The sequence below is a fragment of the Salvelinus sp. IW2-2015 genome, linkage group LG18 (assembly GCF_002910315.2).
Source record: "Salvelinus sp. IW2-2015 linkage group LG18, ASM291031v2, whole genome shotgun sequence".
Lineage (NCBI taxonomy): Eukaryota > Metazoa > Chordata > Actinopteri > Salmoniformes > Salmonidae > Salvelinus > Salvelinus sp. IW2-2015.
Window position 1 is genome coordinate 710340 of NC_036858.1, and position 25079 is coordinate 735418.

Below are 25079 nucleotides of genomic sequence, written 5' to 3' on the forward strand. Positions count from 1 at the left end.
CCACGCAGCTGTCATACCACTCAGGAAGGAGACGCGTTCTGTCTCCTAGAGATGAACGTACTTTGGTGCAAAAAGTGCAAATCAATCCCAGAACAACAGCAAAGGACCTTGTGATGAGGCTGCAGGAAACAGCTACAAAATCATCATTATCCACAGTAAAACGAGTCCTATATCGACATAACCTAAAAGGCCTCTCAGCAAGGAAGAAGCCACTGCTCCAAAACCGCCATAAAAAAGGCAGACTACGGTTTGCAACTGCACATGGGACAAAGATCGTACTTTGGAGAAATGTCCTCTGGTCTGATGAAACAAAAATAGAACTGTTTGGCCATAATGACCATCGTTATGTTTGGAGGAAAAAGGGGAGGCTTGCAAGCCAAAGAACACCATCCCAACCGTGAAGCACGTGGGTGGCAGCATCATGTGTGGGGATGCATTGCTGCAGGAGGGACTGGTCACTTCACAAAATAGATGGCATCATGAAGAAGCAAAATTTAGTGGATATATGAAGCAACATCTCAAGACATCAGTCAGGAAGTTAAAGCTTGGTCGCAAATGGGTCTTCCAAATGGACAATGACCCCAAAAATACTTCAAAGTTGTGGAAAAATGGGTTAAGGACAACAAAGTCAAGGTATTGGAGTGGCAATCACAAAGCCCTGACCTCAATCTCATAGAAAATATGTAGGCAAACTGAAAAAGCTGAGCGAGCAAGAAGGCCTACAAACCTGACTCAGTTACACCAGCTCTGTCAGGAGAATTCACCCAACTTATTGTGGGAAGCTTGTGGAAGGCTACCCGAAAAACGTTTGACCCAAGTTAACAATTTAAAGGCAATGCTACCAAATACTAATTGAGTGTATGTAAACTTCTGACCCACTGGGAATGTAATGAAATAAATAAAAATTGAAATAAATAATTCTCTCTACTATTATTCTGACATTTCACATTCTTAAAATAAAGTGGTGATCCTAACTGGTCTAAGACAGCAGGAATTTCTACTAGGGTTAAATGTTAGGAATTGTGAAAAACTGAGTTTAAATGTATTTGGCTAAGGTGTATGTATGTATGGGTGTATGTACAGTGGGGCAAAAAAGTATTTAGTCAGCCACCAATTGTGCAAGTTCTCCCACTTAAAAAGATGAGAGGCCTGTAATTTTCATCATAGGTACACAGACAAAAAAAAATCCAGAAAATCACATTGTAGGATTTTTAATGAATTTATTTGCAAATTAGTGGAAAAATAAGTATTTGGTCACCTACAAATAAGCAAGATTTCTGTCTCTCACAGACCTGTAACTTCTTCTTTAAGAGGCTCCTCTGTCCTCCACTCGTTACCTGTATTAATGGCACCGTTTTGAACTTGTTATCAGTATAAAAGAGACCTGTCCACAACCTCAAACAGTCACACTCCAAACTCCACTATGGCCAAGACCAAAGAGCTGTCAAAGGACACCAGAAACAAAATTGTAGACCTGCACCAGGCTGGGAAGACTGAATCTGCAATAGGTAAGCAGCTTGGTTTGAAGAAATCAACTGTGGGAGCAATTATTAGGAAATGGAAGACATACAAGACCACTGATAATCTCCCTCGATCTGGGCTCCACGCAAGATCTGACCCCGTGGGGTCAAAATGATCAACAAGAACGGTGAGCAAAAATCCCAGAACCACACGGGAGACCTAGTGATTGACCTGCAGAGAGCTGGGACCAAAGTAACAAAGCCTACCATCAGTAACACACTACGCCGCCAGGGACTCAAATCCTGCAGTGCCAGACGTGTCCCCCTGCTTAAGCCAGTACATGTCCAGGCCCGTCTGAAGTTTGCTAGAGAGCATTTGGATGATCCAGAAGAAGATTGGGAGAATGTCAATATGGTCAGATGAAACCAAAATATAACTTTTTGGTAAAAACTCAACTCCGTTGTGTTGGAGGACAAAGAATGCTGAGTTGCATCCAAAGAACACCATACCTACTGTGAAGCATGGGGTGGAAACATCATGCTTTGGGCTGTTTTTCTGCAAAGGGACCAGGACGACTGATCCGTGTAAAGGAAAGAATGAATGGGGCCATGTATCGTGAGATTTTGATTGAAAACCACCTTCCATCAGCAAGGGCATTGAAGATGAAACGTGGCTGGGTCTTTCAGCATGACAATGATCCCAAACACACCGCCCGGGCAACGAAGGAGTGGCTTCGTAAGAAGCATTTCAAGGTCCTGGAGTGGCCTAGCCAGTCTCCAGATCTCAACCCCATAGAAAATCTTTGGAGGGAGTTGAAAGTCCGTGTTGCCCAGCAACAGCCCCAAAACATCACTGCTCTAGAGGAGATCTGCATGGAGGAATGGCCAAAATACCAGCAACAGTGTGTAAAACCTTGTGAAGACTTACAGAAAACGTTTGACCTCTGTCATTGCCAAACAAAAAGGATATAACAAAGTATTGAGATAAACTTTTGTTATTGACCAAATACTTATTTTCCACCATAATTTGCAAATAAATTCATTAAAAATCCTACAATGTGATTTTCTGGATTTTTTTTCTCTCATTTTGTCTGTCATAGTTGAAGTGTACCTATGATGAAAATTACAGGCCTCTCTCATCTTTTTAAGTGGGAGAACTTGCACAATTGGTGGCTGACTAAATACTTTTTTGCCCCACTGCATGTACATACATACAACTGTATGTATGTATGTAAAAAAATATTTAAATTATTATTATTATTTTAAAGGCCAATTAATCTGTATTGGCTTTTTTGGGTCGTCCAATAATCGGTATCGGCGCTGAAAAATCATAATCGGTCGACCTCTAGTCAAAATGGTCAATATCTGAAGATAAGGTCACATCAATGTATCATGAGCCTAATTCCGTTGCTCCTCCTTCTCCCTGGAGTGTGCACTCGTACAGAACACCTACCTACCTCATGGATTTCAGAGGATCCAAACATTATACAATAGCCTTCATGTATGTTATTTGTGTTTTTATGAACAGAACATCGACTCCTCCAATGTGAACAGTTTAACATATGATAAAATGAGATACGATCTCCGCACAGCTGTCATAAGAAGAACAAGTCATTTTTCTAATCAGAATCACACATCTTCTAACCTGAACCCAACAGCCTTTCACCAAACCAGAGAGAACGGAAACAAAGACACTGACACAGAAGAAAACAAGCCTCATCCAGGAGCAGTGTGTGTGTCTCAGAAAGAACGAGAGAGAGAGAGAAGGTAATGGGAGTGTGTATGTGCAGGTGGCATGATGTTTACTATAAGCACCCTTTATTTGTGCCAGTCTGAAAATTCCACACATGCTTGACAATAAAGACAGGACAAACTTGGTGTACAGGTTTTAAAAGTTGCTCTAAACAGTCTCACTTCTGGGGACATTTTTCTCAGGATTGTTTTTGGGGGGGACAATTGCTCTCTTTCTGTTGTTATTCCTATTACAGAGGTTGGTTTGCCCCGGCCGGAACGGACCAGGCAAGAACAGAGCAGGCCAGAGCAGAGCAGAGCAGAGCAGGCCAGAGCAGAGCAGGCCAGAGCAGAGCAGGCCAGAGCAGAGCAGGCCAGAGCAGGCCAGACCAGAGCAGAGCAGGCCAGAGGAGAGCAGGCCAGAGGAGGCCAGAGGAGAGCAGGCCAGACCAGGCCAGAGCAGAGCAGGCCAGACCAGAGGGGTGGAAAGGGAAGTAAGTATCAGGGGAATCGAGCCACATAATGGAAACAGGAAATGAACAAAGCACAAGCTCCTGATTTCAAAACAAAGAAACTGGAATATGTTCCGGGATTCCTCCAATGGCATTGAGGAGTACACCACACACGTCACTGGCTTCATCAATAAGTGCATTGATGACGTTGTCCCCACAGTGACCGTAGGTACATACCCCAACCAGAAGCCATGGATTACAGGCAACATTCGCACTGAACAAAAGGGTAGAGCTGCCACTTTAAAAAAGCGGGACTCTAAACTGGAAGCTTATAAGAAATCCCGCTATGCCCTCTGACGAACCATCAAACAGGCAAAGCATCAATACAGGACTAAGATCGAATCGTACAACACCTAAGTAAGACCTTTAAACAGGTCAACATTCACAAGGCCGCTGGTCCAGACGGATTACCAGGACGTGTACAACGAGCATGTGCTGACCAACTGGCAAGTGTCTTCACTGACAATTCTAACCTTTCCCTGTTGGAGTTTGTAATACGAACATGTTTCAAGCAGACCCCCATATTTCCTGTGCCCAAGAACACTAATATAACCTGCCTAAATGACTACCGACCCGTAGCACTCACGTCCGTAGCCATGAAGTGCTTTGAAAGGCTGGTCATGGCTCACATCAACACCATTATCCCAGAAACCCTGAACCCACTCCAATTTGCATACCGCACCAACAGATCCACAGATGATGCAATCTCTATTGCACTCCACACTGCCCTTTCCCACCTGGACAAAAGGAACACCTATGTGAGAATGCTATTCACTGACTACAGCTCAGCGTTCAACACCATAGTGCCCTCAAAGCTCATCACTAAGCTAAGGATCCTGGGACTAAACACCTCCCTCTGCAACTGGATCCTGGACTTCCTGACGGGCCGCCCCCAGGTGGTAAGGAACAACACATCCACCACTCTGATCCTCAACACGGAGGCCCCTCTGGGGTGTGTGCTCAGTCCCCTCCTGTACTCCCTGTTCACTCATGCCTGCACGGCCAGGCATGACTCCAACACCATCATTAAGTTTGCTGATGACAACAGTGGTAGGCCTGATCACCGACAATGATGAGACAGCCTATAGGGAGGACGTCAGAGACCTGACCGTGTGGTGCAAGGACAACAACCTCTCCCTCAACATGATCAAGACAAAGGAGATGATTGTGGACTACAGGAAAAGGAGGACTGAGCACGCCCCCATTCTCATCAATGGGGCTGTAGTGGAGCAGGTTGAGAGCTTCAAGTTCCTTGGTGTCCACATCACCAACAAACTAACATGGTCCAAGCACACCAAGACAGTTGTGAAGAAGGCACGACAAAACCTATTCCCCCTCAGGAGACTAAAAGGATTTGGCATGGGTCCTCAGATCCTCTAAAGGTTTTACAGCTGCACCATCGAGAGCATCCTGACGGGTTGCATCACTGCCTGGTATGGCAACTGCTCGGCCTTTGACCGCAAGGCACTACAAAGGGTAGTACGTACAGCCCAGTACATCACAGGGGCCAAGCTTCCTGCCACCCAGGACCTCTATACCAGGCGGTGTCAGAGGAAGTCCCTAAAAATAGTCAAAGACTCCAGCCACCCCAGTCATAGACTGTTTTCTCTGCTATCGCACGTCAAGCGGTACCGGAGCGACAAGTCTTAGTCCAAGAGGCTTCTAAACAGCTTCTACCCCCAAGCCATAAGACTCCTGAACAGCTAATCAAATAACTACCCAGACTATTTGCATTTCCCCCCCCTATGCTGCTGCTACTCTGGCTATGCATAGATAATAACACTTTAATAACTCTACCTACATGTACATAATTACCTCAATTTCCTCAACATTCCGGTGCCCCCCGCACATTGACACATTGACTCTGTACCGGTACCCCCTGTAAATAGCTCCGCTATTGTTATTTACTGCTGATCTTAATTTAATTTGTTATTCTTATCTCTTACTTCTTTAGGGATTTTCTTAAAACTGCATTGTTGGTTAAGGGCTTGTAAGTAAGCATATCACTGTAAGGTCTACACCTGTTGTATTTGGCGCATGTGACAACTACAATGTGATTTGACAGGGAAAAGGACTGTGTTGTGTGTGTGGTGTGTGGTTAGGTGTGTGTGTGTGTGTGGTGTGTAGTGTGTGTGTGTGTGTGGTGTGTGTGTGTGTCTGTGAGAGAGATGTGTGTGGTGTGAGTGTGTGTGAAGAGAGTGTGTGTGTGTGTGTAGTGAGATAGAGAATCTGTGCTTCATGTGCAACAGCTAACTTAATTAGCTGAGCTATTTCACGTTGAGTTGCTGTGTAAAACACTTTAAAACAAGTAGACAATGTCCTGTGTCAGACGGACAAAATGTCTGGGCAAGGGCTGTGTTACATAGTTAATAACTTCTCTTTTGATCGACCTCAAACTGAATGACGTTAAAGACATAGTATCTGTTACCGCACGCACGCACGCACGCACGCACGCACGCACGCACGGCCCGCACGCACGCACACACACACACACCGCGGTCCTGGAGTTGTACTCTGTGTGGAAGCGTCTGTGTTCGCTGCGGCCTGCTCGCCTGGCTCCTTGTCCTCAACCTCCAGCTCCATCCTCCTCCTGGATTCTCCAGCTCCAAGCGCCCAGCTTCTCTATCACCAGAACGGCTGGAACACACAGGGAGCAAGTAGAGTTCAGAAGGGTGAAGGGTCAGATGCCTTTATTGAACTTATTACATTATTCTTACTGTGGATTAAAGAAATGGATCTAAGAGAATTCCTTCTCAGTGGAGAGAATAAAACAACTTTATTGGATAGTGCAGTGTTGTGTGTGTTGTGTGTGTGTGTGTGGTGTGTGTGTGTGTGTGTGTGTGGTGTGTGTGTGTGTGTGTGTGTGTTGTGGTGTGTGTGTTGGTGTGTGTGTAGGTGTGTGTGTTAGGGGGGGGTTAGTACAAGTAAACATTGCATAATCCACATAGCATTAATATATTACTTAATCAACTGCACAAAATGAAATAGATTAACATGATGATTTGAGAAAAGACAGGCTCTGTGACCGTCTTCAAACTCTACAGAAACACACAGATACACCCGACAGCCTTCCTCCACAAACACACAGATACACCAGACCGCCTTCCTCCACAAACACACACGACAGATACACCGACAGCCTTCCTCACAACACACAGATACAGCGCAGCCTTCCCTCCCAAGCACACAGATTACACCGACAGCCTTCCTCCCCACACACCAGATACACCGACAGATTCACACGACACACACAGATACACCGACAGCCTTCTCCACAAACACGATACACCGACAAGCGCTTCCTCTCACACAGACAGATCACCGACGGCCTGTACACCACAAAAACACAGAGTAACCGCCAGTGGCTTCTTCCCTCCACACACAGATACGACCGACACGCCTTCCCTCACCACATGATCAGACCGACAGCCTTCTCCCACACATGCAGTTTCAGTACACTCGCAGCTCTTATCCTACTACACAGATACATTACCAGACTGCCTGTGACCACAAAACACAGATACAGACCGGACAGCCTTCCCAGAGGCCAAACAAACGACATGACAGATTTACATCCGGCCTGCCCGACAAAACAAGACTCAGAAATACAGCTGGGACTGACACAGCCTGCTCCTCACAGCAGATTCACGAAGGGCACAGCCTTCCACCAGCACACACCCAGATTCCACCGCAGCCTTGTCCCCAAAAGCATCCTATCATTTTTCTCCATCCGCAAAGATGGACAATCAACAACGACCAAGCCGCTTCCACGACCGACCAATTAGCAGTATGCATTTGGGATACCGGACAGCCTTCCTCAAGCAACAACAAGATACAAGCGTCAGAGACTTCTTCATTAAGACCAGATAACTCCGAGCAGCTTGACATCCACACAACAAGATACACGACTAGCCTTCTCCACGAAGCACACATGATACACCGACAGCCTTACCACCACAACAAACCCACGATACCCGGGACAGCCATTCCTCCACACACACACAAGTATACAAGACAGGCGCTTGCCTGCCCACAAACAACCAGATACAGAGCAATTCGCCTCTTCACCCCAAACACTCAGATACAGGATAAGCCTCTCCAACACCACGATAACACAGGGAAGCCCTTTCCACCTACCTACCACAATAAGACCGACAGCGCGTTCCCACAGAACACCAGATAGCAGGACGCTTAGACAAGCCTTCCCACAACAGCAGCAGATACCGACAGGCCTTCCTCACAAACACACATGAATAAACAGCACCGGAAAGCTCTTTCCTCCACAACACAGCAGATACACGACACCTTGCCACACAAACACACAGATACACCGACAGCCTTCCTCCACAAACACACAGATACACCGACAACCTTCCTCCACACACAGATTTCTTTTGACCCTCTCTTTTGATAAGGAGAATAATTAATTCACGGGGAGTGAGAGACCGGTACTGGGCCGTTCGCACTACCCTTTGTAGTGCCTTGCGGCCGGAGGGCGAGCAGTTGCCATACCAGGCAGTGATGCAAGCTGTCAGGATGCTCTCGCAGGTGCAGCTGTAAAACCTTTTGAGGATCTGAGGACCCATGCCAAATCTTTTCAGTCTCCTGAGGAGGAATAGGTTTTGTCGTGCCCTCTTCACGACTGTCTTGGTGTGCTTGGACCATGTTAGGTTTGTTGGTGATGTGGACGCCAAGGAACTGGAAGCTCTCAACCTGCTCCACTACAGCCCCGTCGATGAAAATGGGGCTGTAGCTCGGTCCTTCTTTTCCTGTAGTCCACAATGATCTCCTTTGTAGCCTCCCGGGTGGCGCAGTGGTCTAAGGCACTGCATCGCAGTGCTAGCTGTGCCACCAGAGATTCTGGGTTTGAGCCCAGGCTCTGTCGCAACCGGGAGGCCCAAGGGGCGGCGCACAATTGGCCTAGCGTCGTCCGGGTTAGGGAAGGTTTGGCCGGCAGGTATATCCTTGTCTCATCGCGCACTAGCGACTCCTGTGCGACGCCAGGCGCAGTGCACGCTGACCAGGGCGCCAGGTGTACGGTGTTTCCACCGACACATTGGTGCGGCTGGCTTCCGGGTTGGATATGCATTGTGTCAAGAAGCTGTGCGGCTTGGTTGGGGTGTGTTTCAGAGGACGCATGACTCTCGACCTTCGCCTATCCCTGTACGAGAGTTGCAGCGATGAGAAAAGACTGTAACTACTACCAATTGGATACCACGAAATTGGGTAGAAAAATGATCTCCTTTGTCTTGATCACGTTAAGGGAGAAGTTGCTGTCCTTGCACCACACGGTCAGGACTCTGACCTTCTCCCTATAGGCTGTCGGAGTACACCTCCTGGAAATCTGTCTGGCCTTGAGAATGTTGACATGTTTAAAGGTCTTACTCACATCGGCTGCGTAGAGTGTGATCACACAGTCGTCCGGAACAGCTGATGCTCTCATGCATGTTTCAGTGTTACTTGCCTCGAAGCGAGCAGTTATTTAGCTCGTCTGGTAGGCTCGTGTCACTGGGCAGCTCTCAGCTGTGCTTCCCTTTGTAGTCTGTAGTAGTTTGCAAGCCCTGCCACATTCGACGAGCGTCAGAGCCGGTGTAGTACGATTCGATCTTAGTCCTGTATTGACGCATTGCTTGTTTGATGGTTCATTGGAGGGCATAGCGGGATTTCTTATAAGCTTCCAGTTTAGAGTCCCGCTCCTTGAAAGCGGCAGCTCTACCGTTTAGCTCAGTGCGAATGTTGCCTGTAATCCATGGCTTCTGGTTGGGGTATGTACGTACAGTCACTGTGGCGACAACGTCATCGATGCATTTATTGATAAAGCCAGCGACTGATGTGGTGTACTCCTCAATGCCATCGGAAGAATCCCGGAACATATTCCAGTCTGTGCTAGCAAAACAGTCCTGTAGCTTAGCATCTGCTTCGTCTGACCACTTTTTTATAGACCGAGTCACTGGTGCTTCCTGCTTAAATTTTTGCTAATAAGCAGGAATCAGGAGGATAGAATTATGGTCAGATTTACCAAATGGAGGGCGAGGGAGAGCTTGGTACACGTCTCTGTGTGTGGAGTACAGGTGATCTAGAATATTTTTCCCCTCTGGTTGCACATTTAACATGCTGATAGAAATGAGGTAAAACTGATTTAAGTTTCCCTGCATTAAAGTCCCCAGCCACTCTGAGCGCCGCCTCTGGGTGAGCGTTTTCCTGTTTGCTTATGGTGGAATACAGCTCATTGTGTGCGGTRTTAGTGCCAGCCTCWGTCTGTGAACAGCTACGAAAAATACAGATCAATTCTCTAGGTAGATAGTGTGGTCTACAGCTTATCATGAGATACTCTACCTCAGGCGAGCAAAACCCTGAGACTTCCTTAGATATCGTGCACCAGCAATTGTTTATAAATATACATAGGCCCCCGCCCCGTGTCTTACCAGAGGCTGTTGTTCTGTCCTGCCGATAGAGTGTATAACCCGCCAGCTGTATGTTCTTAATGTCGTCGTTCAGCCACGACTTGGTGAAACATAAGATATTACAGTTTTTAAATGTCCCGTTGGTAGGATATACGTGCTTTCAGTTCGTCCCATTTATTTTCCAGCGATTGAACGTTAGCTAGCAGAATGGAAGGCAAGGGCAGATTAGCCACTCGTCNGTAGGATATACGTGCTTTCAGTTCGTCCCATTTATTTTCCAGCGATTGAACGTTAGCTAGCAGAATGGAAGGCAAGGGCAGATTAGCCACTCGTCTCCTGATCCTCACAAGGCATCCTGATCTCTTTCCGCAAAACCTACGTTTTCTTTTCCAGCGAATCACAGGGATCTGGGCCTGGTCGGGTGTCTGTATTATATCCATCCCACCCGACTCATTGAAGAAGAACTCCTCGTCCAACTTGAGGTGAGTAATCCCAGTTCTGATGTCCAGAAGCTCTTTTCAGTCATAAGAGACGGTAGCAGCAACATTATGGACAAATCAAGTTACGAACAACGCGTAAAAACAAACAAAATAGCATAGTTGGTTAAGAGCCGATAAGACGACAGCGGAGGGTAGGGCTTATCCTCTTGGTTTATTTGAGCTGTTCTTGCCGTAATATGGACTTGGTCTTTCACCAAATAGGGCTATATTCTGTATACCACCCCAACGTTGTCACAACACAACTGATTGCCTCAAACGCATTAAGCGAAGAAATTCCACAAATTAACTTTTAAAAAGGCACACCTGTTAATTGAAATGCATTCCAGGTGACTACCTCCTGAAGCTGGTTGAGAGAATGCTAAGAGTGTGCAAAGCTGTCAATGCAAATGGTGGCTACTTTGAAGAATCTCAAATATAAAATATGCACATTTTTAGTAACTTTTGGTTACTAGATGATTTCATATGTGTTATTTAATAGTTTTGATGTCTTCACTATTATTCTACAATGTAGAAAATAGTAAAACTAAAGAAAAACCCTGGAATGAGTAGGTGTGTCCAAACCTTTGACTGGTACTGTACTTCAGTACTAAAGTGCTAGTTGGCTGCAGGGTTCCAGAGTGGCAGAGCTCCCAAATGAAACCAAATGAACCGTCAGTCAACTGGACGTCTCTGCTCTGCCCTCTCTCTGCCCTCGCCCTGCCCTCGCCCTGCCCTCTCTCGCCCTCGCCCTCTCTCTGCCCTCGCCTGCCTCGCCCTCTCCTGCCCTCGCCCTGCCCTCTCTCTGCCCTCGCCTCGCCCTCGCCTTGTCCTGCCTCGCCTCCCTCTCTCTGCCCTCGCTGTCCTGCCCTCGCCTTGTCTCCCTCGCCCTGCCCTCTCTCTCCCTCGCCTGTCGTGCCTCGCCCTGCCCTCTCTCTGCCCTCGCGTCTGCCCTCTCTCTGCCTCGCCCTGCCCTCTCTCTGCCCTCTCTCTGCCCTCGCCCTTCCTCTCTCTGCCCTCGTCCTGCCTCTTCTCCCTCGCCCTGCCCTCGCCCTGCCCTCTCCTTGCCCTCGCCCTGCTCTCTCTCTGCCCTCGCCCTGCCCTCTCTCTGCCCTCGCCCTGCCTCTCTCTGCCCTCTCGTTTCTCTTTTCCTTTCAGGACTATGTTGGATGAGGCGCTGGGGTTGGTCTGGGAGGAAAAGGATGAAGCACACCCGTGTGTGTTGTGTTGTGGTGTTGGTGTGTGTGTGTGTGTGTGTGTGGTGTGTGTGTGTGTGTGTGTTGTGTGAGACCTCTTGACCCTTTCCTAGAACAGAGTCCTGAACGGATGATGAGCGAATGGAAAGAACAAAACCTGTTTATTCAGGATGTTTATGTTGAACCTCAGCCCTGATAAAACAGGGAAAGATTACTAGCAATAATCAACATAGTTCATTCCCATGTGAAGTATACTAGGAACTGTGGAACGTAGACATTCACACATCTTACACTGTCTGGATTACACCAAATACAGCCTTTTCCTCGGGGACAGAGTCTGTGTATTGACGCAGATGTGTTGGGGGGGGGGGTTGGGACCTGTGATCTCTGCGTGCATGGGATTCTCTACAGATGTCCTTCTGCTTGTCTAACCCAGCAGTCAGACAGTCCACTAACTGTTACCAGCCTATGTCAATACCTGAATAAAAGATAAAGCTTTACTAGACAAAATATCCCAGGTAACAAACAGTGATTGCAGTCAGGATCATCTCCTCTCTGAACTAAGACAGGACAGAGTCAGATTCACCTCCTCTCTGAACTAAGACAGGACAGTCAAATTCACCTCCTCTCTGAACTAAGACAGACAGACAGAATCACCCTCTCTGAACTAAGACAGGACAGAGCAGATTTATTTCCTCTCTGAACTAAGACAGGACAGAGAGATCAGATTCACCTCCTCTCTGAACTAAGACAGGACAGAGTCAGATTCACCTCCTCTCTGAACTAAGACAGGACAGAGAGTCAGATTCACCTCCTCTCGAACTAAGACAGGACAGAGTCAGATTCACATCCTCTCTGAACTAAGACAGGACAGAGTCAGATTCACCTCCCTCTGAACTAAGACAGGACAGATATCGATTTACCTCTCCTGAACTAAGACAGGACAGACAGAATCCTCCTCTCTGAACTAAGACAGGACAGATCAGATTACCTCCTCTCTGAACTAAGACAGGACAGAGAGTCAGATTTACCTCCTCTCTGAACTAAGACAGGACAGAGTCAGATTTACCTCCTCTCTGAACTAAGACAGGAGTCAGATTCACCCTCTCTGAACTAAGACAGGACAGAGAGGCAGATCACCTCCTCTCTGAACTAAGACAGGACAGACATAACACATCCTCTCTGAACTAAGACAGGACGGAGTCAGATTCACCCTCTCTGAACTAAGACAGGACAGAGCAGATTTACCTCCTCTCTGAACTAAGACAGGACAGACAGAATCACTCCTCTCTGCAAGACAGGACAGAGTCAGATTACCTCCTCTCTGAACTAAGACAGGACAGAGAGTCAGATTTACCTCCTCTCTGAACTAAGACAGGACAGAGAGTCAGATTATCTCCTCTCTGAACTAAGACAGGACAGAGAGTCAGAATTCACCTCCTCTTCGAACTAAGACAGGACAGAGAGTCAGATTCACCTCCTCTCTGAACTAAGACAGGACAGACAGAATCACCTCCTTTCCTGAACTAAGACAGGACAGAGTCAGATTTACCTCCTCTCTGAACTAAGACAGGACAGACAGTCAGAGTCACCCTCTCTGAACTAAACAGACAGCAGTCAGATTTACCTCCTCTCTGAACTAAGACAGACAGTCAGATTTCACTCCTCTCTGAACTAAGACAGGACAGAGATTCAGATTTATCTCCTCTCTGAACTAAGACAGGACAGAGAGTCAGATTCAACTTACTCATAGAACAGGACAGAGAGTCAGATTCACCTCCTCTCTGAACTAAGACAGGACAGACAGAATCACTCCTCTCGGAACTAAGACAGGACAGAGTCAGATTTACCTCCTCTCTGAACTAAGACAGGACAGACAGTCAGATTCACCTCCTCTCTGAACTAAGACAGACAGACAGTCAGATTTATCTCTCTCTTGAACTAAGACAGGACAGACGTCAGATTTACCTCCTCTCTGAACTAAGACAGGACAGAGCAGATTACATCCTCTCTGAACTAAGACAGACAGAGTCAGATTCACCTCCTCTCTGAACTAAGACAGACAGAGTCAGATTCACCTCTCTCTGAACTGAGACAGGACAGAGTCAGATTTACCTCCTCTCTGAACTAAGACAGGACAGAGTCATATTCACCTCCTCTCTGAACTAAGACAGAAGACAGTCATATTCACCTCTCTCTGAACTAGAACAGGACAGGACAGTCATATTCACCTCCTCTCTGAACTAAGACAGGACAGACAGTCATATTCACCTCCTCTCTGAACTAAGACAGGACAGACAGTCATATTCACTCCTCTCTGAACTAAGACAGGACAGAGTCATATTCACCTCTCTCTGAACTAAAGACAGGACAGACAGTCAGATTCCCCTCCTCTCTGAACTAAGACAGGACAGACAGTCAGATTCACCTCCTCTCTGAACTAAGACAGGACATGCATACAGGGGACAGTTGGTTGAACAGACGGGTAGACACCTCTTAGACACCTCTCAGGACTGAACACGGCCTCTCTCTCCGAACTAAGACAGGACAGACAGGCAGACTCACCTCTTCTCAGGACTGAACACGGCCTCTCTCTCCTCACCAGGACTCCTCACTCTGCTCCTCTTCTCTGCCTTCCTGGCCTCGGCCTCCAGCCTCCTGGAGCGTGGAGTATCATGGTGCCCTCCCTGGGCCAGCCCTAACCGCCCCGCCAGGTGGCTCTCTGTGCTGGCCACCATGTTGCCACCTGCGTCAGAGTCCAGCGAGCTGACCGACCCACTAATGTGGGAGCCGTTGGACAGCAGGGAGCTGCCAGAGGGGAAGGGGTCACTGGGGAGCGGGGAGAAACAGCGGGGCACCCCGCCCAGGCTGGAGCCCGTGGGAGACAGGAGGTCGTGGTGGGCGAGAGGGACCGAGCCGTGGAGGCCACTTCGGTCCACCTCGTCACCGTTGACTGAGCCGGCGTCTGAGCCACGGGCCACGGAACCACAGTCACCTAGAAAAGGGTTGGGGTGAAGGGTCAAAGACGGACACAGATGATCTCTAAATTGTAATGTTATAATCTTTTACAGCTGTGTTGCTTGCTAACACCATTCCAATCCCGTCAGATATATCTGATGCAGCATATACACTAGACTATAAATGGAGACTATGGGGCTAGATGTGACCTGTACCGTGGTTCCTCCATACCTGTAGAGGGCTGTGGTGAGCCCAGCCTGGGGAGGTCAGGAGCAGGCCACAAAGACACCCCCTCAGCCTCTCTGTGGCTCAGCTCCTCCTGCCAGATGATGGAGCTGGAGTCTGGAACATTCTCCGAGCCCGCCTCGGGGATACCTGATCCCTTCACTGCCACTTTTGCTGGTCCTGGCTCCTGAGAAGTGGTGGGCTCCACCTTGCGTTTCTTCTTCTGGTTCTGCTTGTTGGTCCTGGGATAGATCACCAGCTGTTCAGTCCAGCTGGGCAGAGAGAGAGGAACAGAATGTTAGTCAGGGTGCTGGGATAACCAACCGCGGTTCAGTCCAGCTGGGCAGAGAGAGAGGAACAGAATGTTAGTCAGGGTCTGGGATAGATCACCCGCTGTTCAGTCCAGCTGGGCAGAGAGAGAGGAACAGAATGTTAGTCAGGGTGCTGGGATAGATCACCAGCTGTTCAGTCCAGCTGGGCGAGAGAGAGGAACAGAATGTTAGTCAGGGGCTGGGATAGACACCAGCTGTTCAGTCCAGCTGGGAGAGAGAGAGGAACAGAATGTTAGTCAGGGTGCTGGGATAGATCACCAGCTGTTCAGTCCAGCTGGCAGAGAGAGAGGAACAGAATGTTAGTCAGGGTCCTGGATAGATCACCAGCTGTTCAGTCCAGCTGGGCAGAGAGAGAGGAACAGAATGTTAGTCAGGGTGCTGGGATAGACCACCAGCTGTTCAGTCCAGCTGGGCAGAAGAGAGAGAACAGAATGTTAGTCAGGGTGCTGGATAGATCACCAGCTGTTCAGTCCAGCTGGACGAGAGAGAGGAACAGAATGTTAGTCAGGGTGCTGGGAAAACCACCAGCTGTTCAGTCCAGCTGGGCAGAGAGAGAGGAACAGAATGTTAGTCAGGGTGCTGGGATAGACACCAGCTGTTCAGTCCAGCTGGGCAGAGAGAGAGGAACAGAATGTTAGTCAGGGTGCTGGATAGACCACCAGCTGTTCAGTCAGCTGGGCAGAGAGGGAGGAACAGAATGTTAGTCAGGGTGCTGGGATAGACCACCAGCTGTCATCCAGCTGGGCAGAGAGAGAGGAACAGAATGTTAGTCAGGGTGCTGGGATAAACCACCAGCTGTTCAGTCCAGCTGGGCAGAGAGAGAGGAACAGAATGTTAGTCAGGGTCTGGGATAAACCACCAGCTGTTCAGTCCAGGCAGAGAGAACACACACACCAGACACACACTTACCCATTGATGATCTCTTGTTCTCCTCTCGTATGAAGTACTCCTGCTCAGGAGTGACGATACAGGAGAGCGTTCTTCTGGCCCGTCTTGGGCTCGGCGTCCATGACATCAGTACACAGGTTCAAATTGACCGTCCCTGGGAAGAGTACTCGACTGGAGGGGAAGAAGAGACAAACCATATTCAGCCACAGATAACAGCAACATGACATCATGTGACCAGGGAACATTCCAGCAGAACAAGACTAGAACCAGGACAATGATGAGAGGTTATTGCCCTGTAGCAAACTGGGAAGTACAGTTTACTTCTGATTAGTTCCTTTCAACAGCCGCAGCGGAAACTAGAACTTCTGATAGTTCTAGATCTCAGTCTGTGACAGGTGGGTTCTAGATCTCAGTCTGTGACACGTGGGTCTAGATCTCAGTCTGACAGGTGGGTTCTAGATCTCAGTCTGTGACAGGTGGGTCCTAGATCTCAGTCTGTGACAGGTGGGTTCTAGATCTCAGTCTGTGACAGGTGGGTTCCTAATCTCAGTCTGACAGGTGGTCCTAGATCTCGTCTGACAGGTGGGTCTAGATCTCAGTCTGTGACAGGTGGGTTCTAGATCTCAGTCTGACAGGTGGTTCTAGATCTCAGTCTGTGACACGTGGTTCTAGATTCTCAGTCTGTGACACGTGGGTCTAGATCTCAGTCTCTGACAGGTGGGTTCTAGATCTCAGTCTCTGACAGGTGGGTTCTAGATCTCAGTCTCTGACAGGTGGGTCCTAATCTCAGTCTGTGACACGGTGGGTCCTAGATCTCAGTCTGTGACAGGTGGGTCCTAGATCTCAGTCTGTGACACGTGGGTCCTAGATCTCAGTCTGTGACAGGTGGTTCTAGACTCAGTCTGTGACAGGTGGGTTCTAGATCCGTCTGACGTGGGTTTCATCTAGTCTGTGACACGTGGGTTCTAGATCTCAGTCTCTGACAGGTGGGTTCTAGATCTCAGTCTGTGACACGTGGGTCCTAGATCTCAGTCTGTGACAGGTGGGTTCTAGATCTCAGTCTGTGACAGGTGGTTCTAGATCTCAGTCTGTGACAGGTGGGTTCTAGATCTCAGTCTGTGACACGTGGGTCCCTAGATCTCAGTCTCTGACAGGTGGGTTCTAGATCTCAGTCTCTGACAGGTGGGTTTAGATCTCAGTCTGTGATTGGAGCTCCATAGATCTAGCTGTGACGAGTGGTCTAGATCAGTCTGTGACGGTGGTTCTAGATCTCAGTCTGTGACAGGTGGGTTCCTAGATCTCAGTCTGTGCACGTGGGTTCTAGATCTCAGTCTGTGACACGTGGGTTTTAGATCTCAGTCTCGATCTAGTTTACGGTGGGTTTAGATAGTGTGACAGGTGGTCCTAAGTTAGTCTGTGACACGGTGGGTCCTAATCTCAGTCTGTGACACGTGGGTCCTAGATCTCAGTCTGATTAGACAGGTGGGTTCTAGATCTCAGTCTGTTGACAGGTTGGGTTCTAGATCTCAGTCTGTGACAGGTGGGTTCTAGAATCTCAGTCTGTGACACGTGGGGTAGATCTCAGTCGTGACACGTGGGTTCTAGATAGATTCTGTAAGTGTTCAGTCTCTGACAGGTGGGTTCTAGATCTCAGTCTCTTGAAGGTCGTTCTAGATCTCAGTTCTGTGACACGTGGGTTCTAGATCTCAGTCTTGACAGGGGGTTCTAGATCTCAGTCTGTGACACATGGGTTTAGATCTCAGTCTGTGACACGTGGGTTCTAGATCTCAGTCTGTGACAGGTGGGTTCTAGATCTCAGTCTGTGACAGGTGGGTTTCTAGATCTCAGTCTGTGACAGGTGGGTTCTAGATCTCAGTCTGTGAGAGGTATAGATCTCAGATCTCAAGATGACAGGTGGGTTTCTCAGTTGTCAGTCTGTCACAGGTGGGTTTTTTCTAGTGACAGGTGGGTTCAGATTAGTGGGATGTGTAGTAGGTCTAGTGTCTGACTAGGGTAACTTCTATCCGAGATGCTATATAACAGACATGTCTGGTTGTGTTGTCCCTCCCTCTCACACAGAGAGAGGACGTGTCTGATGGGCTTGTCAGGCCACTACAAGGTCACACCACCGTTATCCAGAGTTGCATGACAATGGGGGAATTCATTCAAATATGTGTGTGTGTTACTTAAATGTCTGGGTCTGCATATGTTGAGGGGCACAATTCATCACGGTTTCACCTCGTCACCTCATGATTCCAGAACCCTAGAACTCCACTGAACCACCTCATGGGTTCTCATGTTCAGTGTGAGTCCTGTCCTGCTGTTACCATCCTGGTTAACCTGCTTGTTACAGACCTGCTGTTACCAGACCTGCGTTATCAGACCTGCTGTTACCAATCCTGCTGTTACCAATCCTGCTGTTACCAGACCTGCTGTTATCAGACCTGCTTTACAGCTGCTGTTATCCAGACCTGCTGTTACCAATCCTTGTTATCAGACCTGCTGTTACAGACTGCTTTACCAATCTCATCTGCTGTTATCAGACCTGCTGTTACCAGACCTGCTGTTACCAATCTGCTGTTATCAGACCTGCTGTTACCAGACCTGCTGTACCAATCCTGCTGTTATCAGACCTGCTGTTACCAGACCTGCTGTTCCAATCATGCTGTTTATCAGACCTGCTGTTACCAGATGCTGTTACAATCCTGCTGTGATTACCATCGTGTTACCAGACTGCTGTTTATCGACCTGCTGTTATCAGACCTGCTGTTATCAGACCTGCTGTTATCAGACCTGCTGTTATCAGACTGGTACAATCCTGCTGTTACCAATCTGCTGTTACAGACCTGCTGTTAACATCCTGCTGTTACCAATCCTGCTGTTACCAGACCTGCTGTTACCAGACCTGCTGTTACCAGACCTGCTGTTACCAGACCCTAGACAGTACTGTACTCTGTTCCGACTGTGTATCACAGACCCTGACAGTACTGTACTCTGTTACAGACCCTACTGTACTCTGTTACCAGACCCTGACAGTACTGAACTCTGTTACCAGACCTGACAGTACTGTACTCTGTTACCAGACCCTGACAGTACTGTACTCTGTTACCAGACCCTGACAGTACTGTACTCTGTTATCAGACCCTGACAGTACTGTACTCTGTTACAGACCCTGACAGAACTGTACTCCATATACAGAGATCTGTTACAGACCCTGACAGTAACTGTACTCTGTCCAGACCCTGACAGTACTGTACTCTGTTACAGACCCTGACAGTACTGTACTCTGTTATCAGACCCTGACAGTACTGTACTCTGTTACCAGACCCTGACAGTACTGTACTCTGTTACCAGACCTGACAGTACTGAATAGACCCTGACAGTACTGTACTCTGTTATCAGACCCTGAAGTACTGTACTCTGTCTGTTATCAGATTAAACAGGTGTTGTTTCTCTCCTTAGCTCTATACATGTGTTTTTAATACAAGCTGCCAGTAAACCCTGGAGACTTCCAAATACGGCTATTACCTGGAACACACACAGAGAGAGGAAGGGGACTGGGAGAAGAGAGAGAGGAGGGGGACTGAGAGAGAGAGAGAGAGAGAGAGAGGAGGGACTGGAGAGAGAGAGAGAGAGAGAGAGAGAGGGGACTGGAGAAGAGAGAGGGGGACTGGGAGAAGAAGAGAGAGAGCAGGGGGAAGGGAGAGAGAGGGAGAGAGGCAGAGAGAGAGGAGAGGGGGAGGGAGAGACTGGGAGAGAGAGAGAGAGAGAAGAGGGGACTGGGAGAGAAGAGAGAGAGAAAGGAGAGAGAGCAGGGGGACTGGGAGAAGAGAGAGAGAGAGAGAGGGGGACTGGAGAGAGAAAGGAGAGAGAGGCAGGGGACTGGGGAGAGAGAGAGAGAGAGCAGGGAACTGGGGAGAGAGAGCGAGAGAGAAGAGGAGGGGGCTGGGAGAGAGAGGAGAGAGAGGAAGGGGGAGATGGAGAGAGAGCGCGAGAGAAGAGGGGACTGGAGAGAGAGAGAGCGGGACTGGGAGAGAGAGCGAGAGAGAGAGAGGGGCTGGAAGAGAGAGCGAGAAGAGGAGGAGGGGACTGGGAAGAGAGCGAGAGAGAGAGGAGGGGGCTGGTGGAAGAGAGAGAAGAGCAGGGGGACTGGGAGAGAGAGCGAGAGAGAGAGGAGGGGGGACTTGGGAGAGGAGAGCGAGAGAGAGGGAGGGGGACTGGGAGAGAGAGCGAGAGAGAGAGGAGGGGACTGGAGAGAGAGCGAGAGAGAGAGGAGGGGGGACTGGGAGAGAGAGCGAGAAGAGGGAGGGGGACTGGGGGGAGAGAGCGAGAGAGAGAGAAGGGGACTGGGAAGAGGAGAGAGAGAGCAGGGGACTGGGAGGAGGAGAGAGAGAGAGAGAGCAGGGGGACTGGGAGAGGAGAGAGAGAGAGAGGGCGGGGGAGACTGGGAGAGCGAGAGAGAGAGCAGGGGGACTTGGGGAGAGAGAGAAGAGAGAGAGAGAGGGGGACTGCGGAGAGCGAGAGAGAGAGAGGGGACTGGGAGAAGAAGAGAGAGAGAGAGAGGAGAGGGGACTGGGAGAGAGAGGAAGAGAGAGGGGGGGACTGGGAGAGAGAGAGACGAGAGAGAGAGGAGGGGGACTGGGAGAGAGAGCGAGATGAGAGAGCCGAGGGGGACTGGGAGAGCGAGAGAGAGAGGAGGGGGACTGGGAGAGCGCGAGAGAGAGAGGGAGGGGACTGAGAGAGATATAGTTGCACTACTTTCGAACAGAGCCACTATGGACCTGTTGAAAAACAGTGCACTATACAGGAAATAGGTCCCACCTGTAAAGGGAAGGAAAGGAGAAACTGAAATTTGCCTCCGTATTTAACCCAACCTCTCTGAATCAGAGAGGTAAGGGGGGGGGGGGGGTCTGCCTTAATCGACATCCCACGTCTTCAGCTCCCGGGGAACAGTGGGTTAACTGCCTTGTTCATGAACTGGTAACAGCCTGGGGAACAGTGGGTTATAACTGCTTGTTCAGTGGAACAGTGTTAACTGCCTTGTCAGGGTACAGTGAGTTAACTGCCTTGTTCAGGGGAACAGTGGGTTAACTGCCTTGTTCAGGGAACAGTGGTTAACTGCCTTGTTCAGGGAACAGTGGGTTAACTGCCTTGTTCAGGGGACACTGGGTTAACTGCCTTGTTCAGGGAACACTGGGTTAACTGCCTTGTTCAGGGAACACTGGTTAACTGCCTTGTTCAGGGAACAGTGGGTTAACTGCCTTGTTCAGGGAACAGTGGGTTAACTGCCTTGTTCAGGGAACAGTGGTTAACTGTCTTGTTCAGGGAACAGTGGGTTAACTGCCTTGTTCAGGGAACAGTGGGTTAACTGTCTTGTTCAGGGAACAGTGGTTAACTGCCTTGTTCAGGGAACAGTGGGTAACTGCCTTGTTCAGGGGAACAGTGGGTTAACTGTCTTGTTCAGGGAACAGTGGGTTAACTGCCTTGTTCAGGGAACAGTGGGTTAACTGTCTTGTTCAGGGGAACAGTGGGTTAACTGCCTTGCTCAGGGGCAGAATGACAGATTTTTACTTTGTCAGCTCGGGACTCGATCCAGCAACCTTTCAGTTACTGGCCCAATGCTGTAACCACTTATCTACCTACCACCTCTACACTTAACTACTAGGCTACCTGCCACCTCTACACTTAACCACTAGGCTAACCTGCCGTCCCCTAACACTCTAACCACTAGGCTACCTGCCGCCCCCACACTCTAACCACTAGTGCCTGCCGCCCCTACACTCTAACCACTAGGCTACCTGCCGTCTCTACACTGTAAACACTAGCCTACCTGCCACCCTACACTCTAACCCACTAGGCTACCTGCCGTCCCTAACACTCTAACCACTAGGCTACCTGCCGTCCCTACACTCTAACCACTAGCTACCTGCCGCTCACACTCTAACCATAGCTGCCTGCGCCCTCACTCTAACCACTAGGCTACCTGCCGTCTCTACACTGTAACACTAGCCTACTGCACCCCTACACTCTAACCACTAGGCTACCTGCCGTCCCTACACTCTAACCACTAGGCTACCTGCCGCCCCTACACTCTAACCACTAGGCTACCTGCCACAGTCCATGTGCTGTAGTGGGTTTGATTTCACTAGATCCAATTTCATATCTTCCTATTGTGTCCTCCTTCTATGGGACCGGCTATATGTAGCTGCACAGAGGGAAATTATTAAAAACAAACTACTTTCTCAGACTCTCTGTGACACCGTTTCTATAAACGGAACACACAGAGGCGGCATTTTTCGGTGATACCAATTACTCCACCGAAGACATTATTTTAACAGACTTTATATGGACAAGTAAAACTCAGAATAAAAAGGAATGTTTTACATCGTCATAAATCTGAGGGTGGTTTTAACCTCCCAGCCTTGGGATTGTATCAACTCAACACCCAGGGCTTTTAGTTACAACATATTGTATAGTTAAATACACTGAAGAGGAAGTAAGGGTACATATTGAAGATGCTCATCCCCAGAATCTTTCCACGTTTCTATTTTGTAAAGATAAAAGATTAGAATAGGGTTGCAAAAATTCTGGTAAATTTCCCCCAAATTCCCTGGTTTTACAGAAATTCTGGTTGGACAATTCCTGGATTTACAAGGGAATAAAGCCGGAAATACGGTAATCCTCCAACCAGGATTTCTGGTAAACCAGGGAATTTTGGGGGAAAGTTACCAGAATTTTTGCAACCCTATTCTAAGAACATTAACAACTTGATAAGAACACTACAATAATACGGAAGAACATGAAACTGATTCTACAAGAATGAATATCACTTCCTAAAAACACAACCTTACGGAACAATCCTTGAATACAGTAGCTTTTCAGATTTCACCGATAAATTGGCCAACATAGAAAACTAAAAGGCATAGAAAACTGTAAATGACGTGGTAACAGGAAATAAATGTATTTCCATGATAGAATTTAAAAGTAATTTGACTGAACAAAAATATAAATGCAACATGAAACAATTTCAAAGATTTTAGTGAGTTACACTTCATATAAGGAAATCTGTCAATTGAAATAAATAAATTAGGCCCTAATCTATGGATTTCACATAACTGGGAATACAGATATGAATCTGTTGGTCACAGATAACAAAAAAAAGTAGGGGTGTGGATCAGAAAACCAGTCAGTATCTGGTGTGAGCAACATTTGCCTCATACAGCGTGACATCTTCTTCGCATAGAGCTAATCAGGCTGTTGATTGTGGCCTGTGGAATGTTGTCCCACTCCTCTTCAATGGCTGTGTGAAGTTTCTGGACATTGGCGGGAACTGGAACACGCTGTCGTACATGTCGATCCAGAGCATCCCAAACATGCTCAACGGGTGACATGTCTGGTGAGTACGCAGGCAGTGGAAGAACTGGGACATTTTCAGCTTCCAGGAATTGTGTACAGATTCTTGTGACATGGGACCGTGCATTATAATGCTGAAACATGAGGTGATGGCGGCGGATGAATGGCAAGACAATGGGCCTCAGGATCTCATCACTGTATCTCTGCACATTCAAATTGCCATCGACAAAATACAATTGTGTTCGTTGTCTGTAGCTTACGCCTGCCCGTACCATAACTCCACCACCACGGGGCACTCTGTTCCCAACGTTGACGTCAGCAAACCGCTCGCCCACACGACGCCATCTTGAAAACGGGATTCATCTTTGAAGAGCACACTTCTCCAGCGTGCCAGTGAAGTCGGTTATGACGCTGAATGATAGCCTAACTCATGAGTCATGTTGTAACCCATCGGCCTGTATAATTAAGGTGGAGTACACCTACTCCATTAATCAGGCCTGGGCAACTCCAGTCTTCTGGGGCCTGATTGGTGTCACACTTTCCCCCCCATCCACCCCATCTAGCAAACACACCTGATTTAAACTGCATTTTTAACTGAAGATCATGATTAGTTGATTATTGGAGTCAGGTGTGTTACCTGGGGCTGGGGGTAAAAGTGTGACCATCAATCACGCTCCTGAGGACTGGAGTTGCCCAGGCCTGCCATAAATGATCAATTCTTCTTTTCTGTATTTGATTTTTTACTGCCCGGGCCGGTGGCAAGTAGTGTCAGAAACCACTGCCTGCTCTGCTCTGGGAGTGAAGCAGGAAGCTGCAGTTGTAAATGGCATATGTGCCTTGACACGTCGCTGCCATCCCCACTGCATCAAACACACTACTCCTATCTTCCTCCCGCAGGCAGACAGTCACTCACTACAGTTTCTAGTCCCGTCGGCTGAATACTAGGGTTAAATACCTCAGTCAGGGGATTACAACGACGAAACTATGAATTCAACACCCGGTGAAGACAGAGGTCCCAGACCAGGGGGGAAACTTCAGGATGGCAGCTCTTTCTGCTCTCTGTTGTAGCATTATGCCAGTCAAAGTGTGGACTGTGGAGAGAACTAGATGACCCGGTTTCCTCCCGGTCATTGACCCACTTCGGCCCAGGCTTTCTCAACAATTTATCATCAGGGACCGAGGAGCTGTAGTCCTTCTTGGGATGTCCGCTTAGATTGAAACTGGCCCTTCAGAACTGCCTAATTGGTGTCAGTCAACTACCCAAGGGGACTGGTGTCAGTCAACTACCCAAGGGACTGGTGTCAGTCAACTACCCAAGGGACTGGTGTCAGTCAACTACCCAAGGGACTGGTGTCAGTCAACTACCCAGGGACTGGTGTCAGTCAGCATAAGGGGGGGCTCGAGCTGGCCGGTTTGCGACCATAGGGGTCCGGCGGCCTACAAGGGGTTCCGGCCGGCCTCATAGGGGTCGGGTCTATATAGGGGTCGGGGTCTACATAGGTGTCGGGGTCTACATAGGTGTCCGGGGTCTACAATAAGGTGTT

At 48.5% G+C, this 25079-nt stretch overlaps 1 pseudogene; it reads right to left on the reverse strand.

Annotated features, from left to right (window-relative positions):
* Positions 1–6269: 6269 nt before the first annotated feature.
* Positions 6270–18433, reverse strand: LOC111977485 (myosin phosphatase Rho-interacting protein-like; annotated as a pseudogene).
* Positions 18434–25079: the final 6646 nt, after the last annotated feature.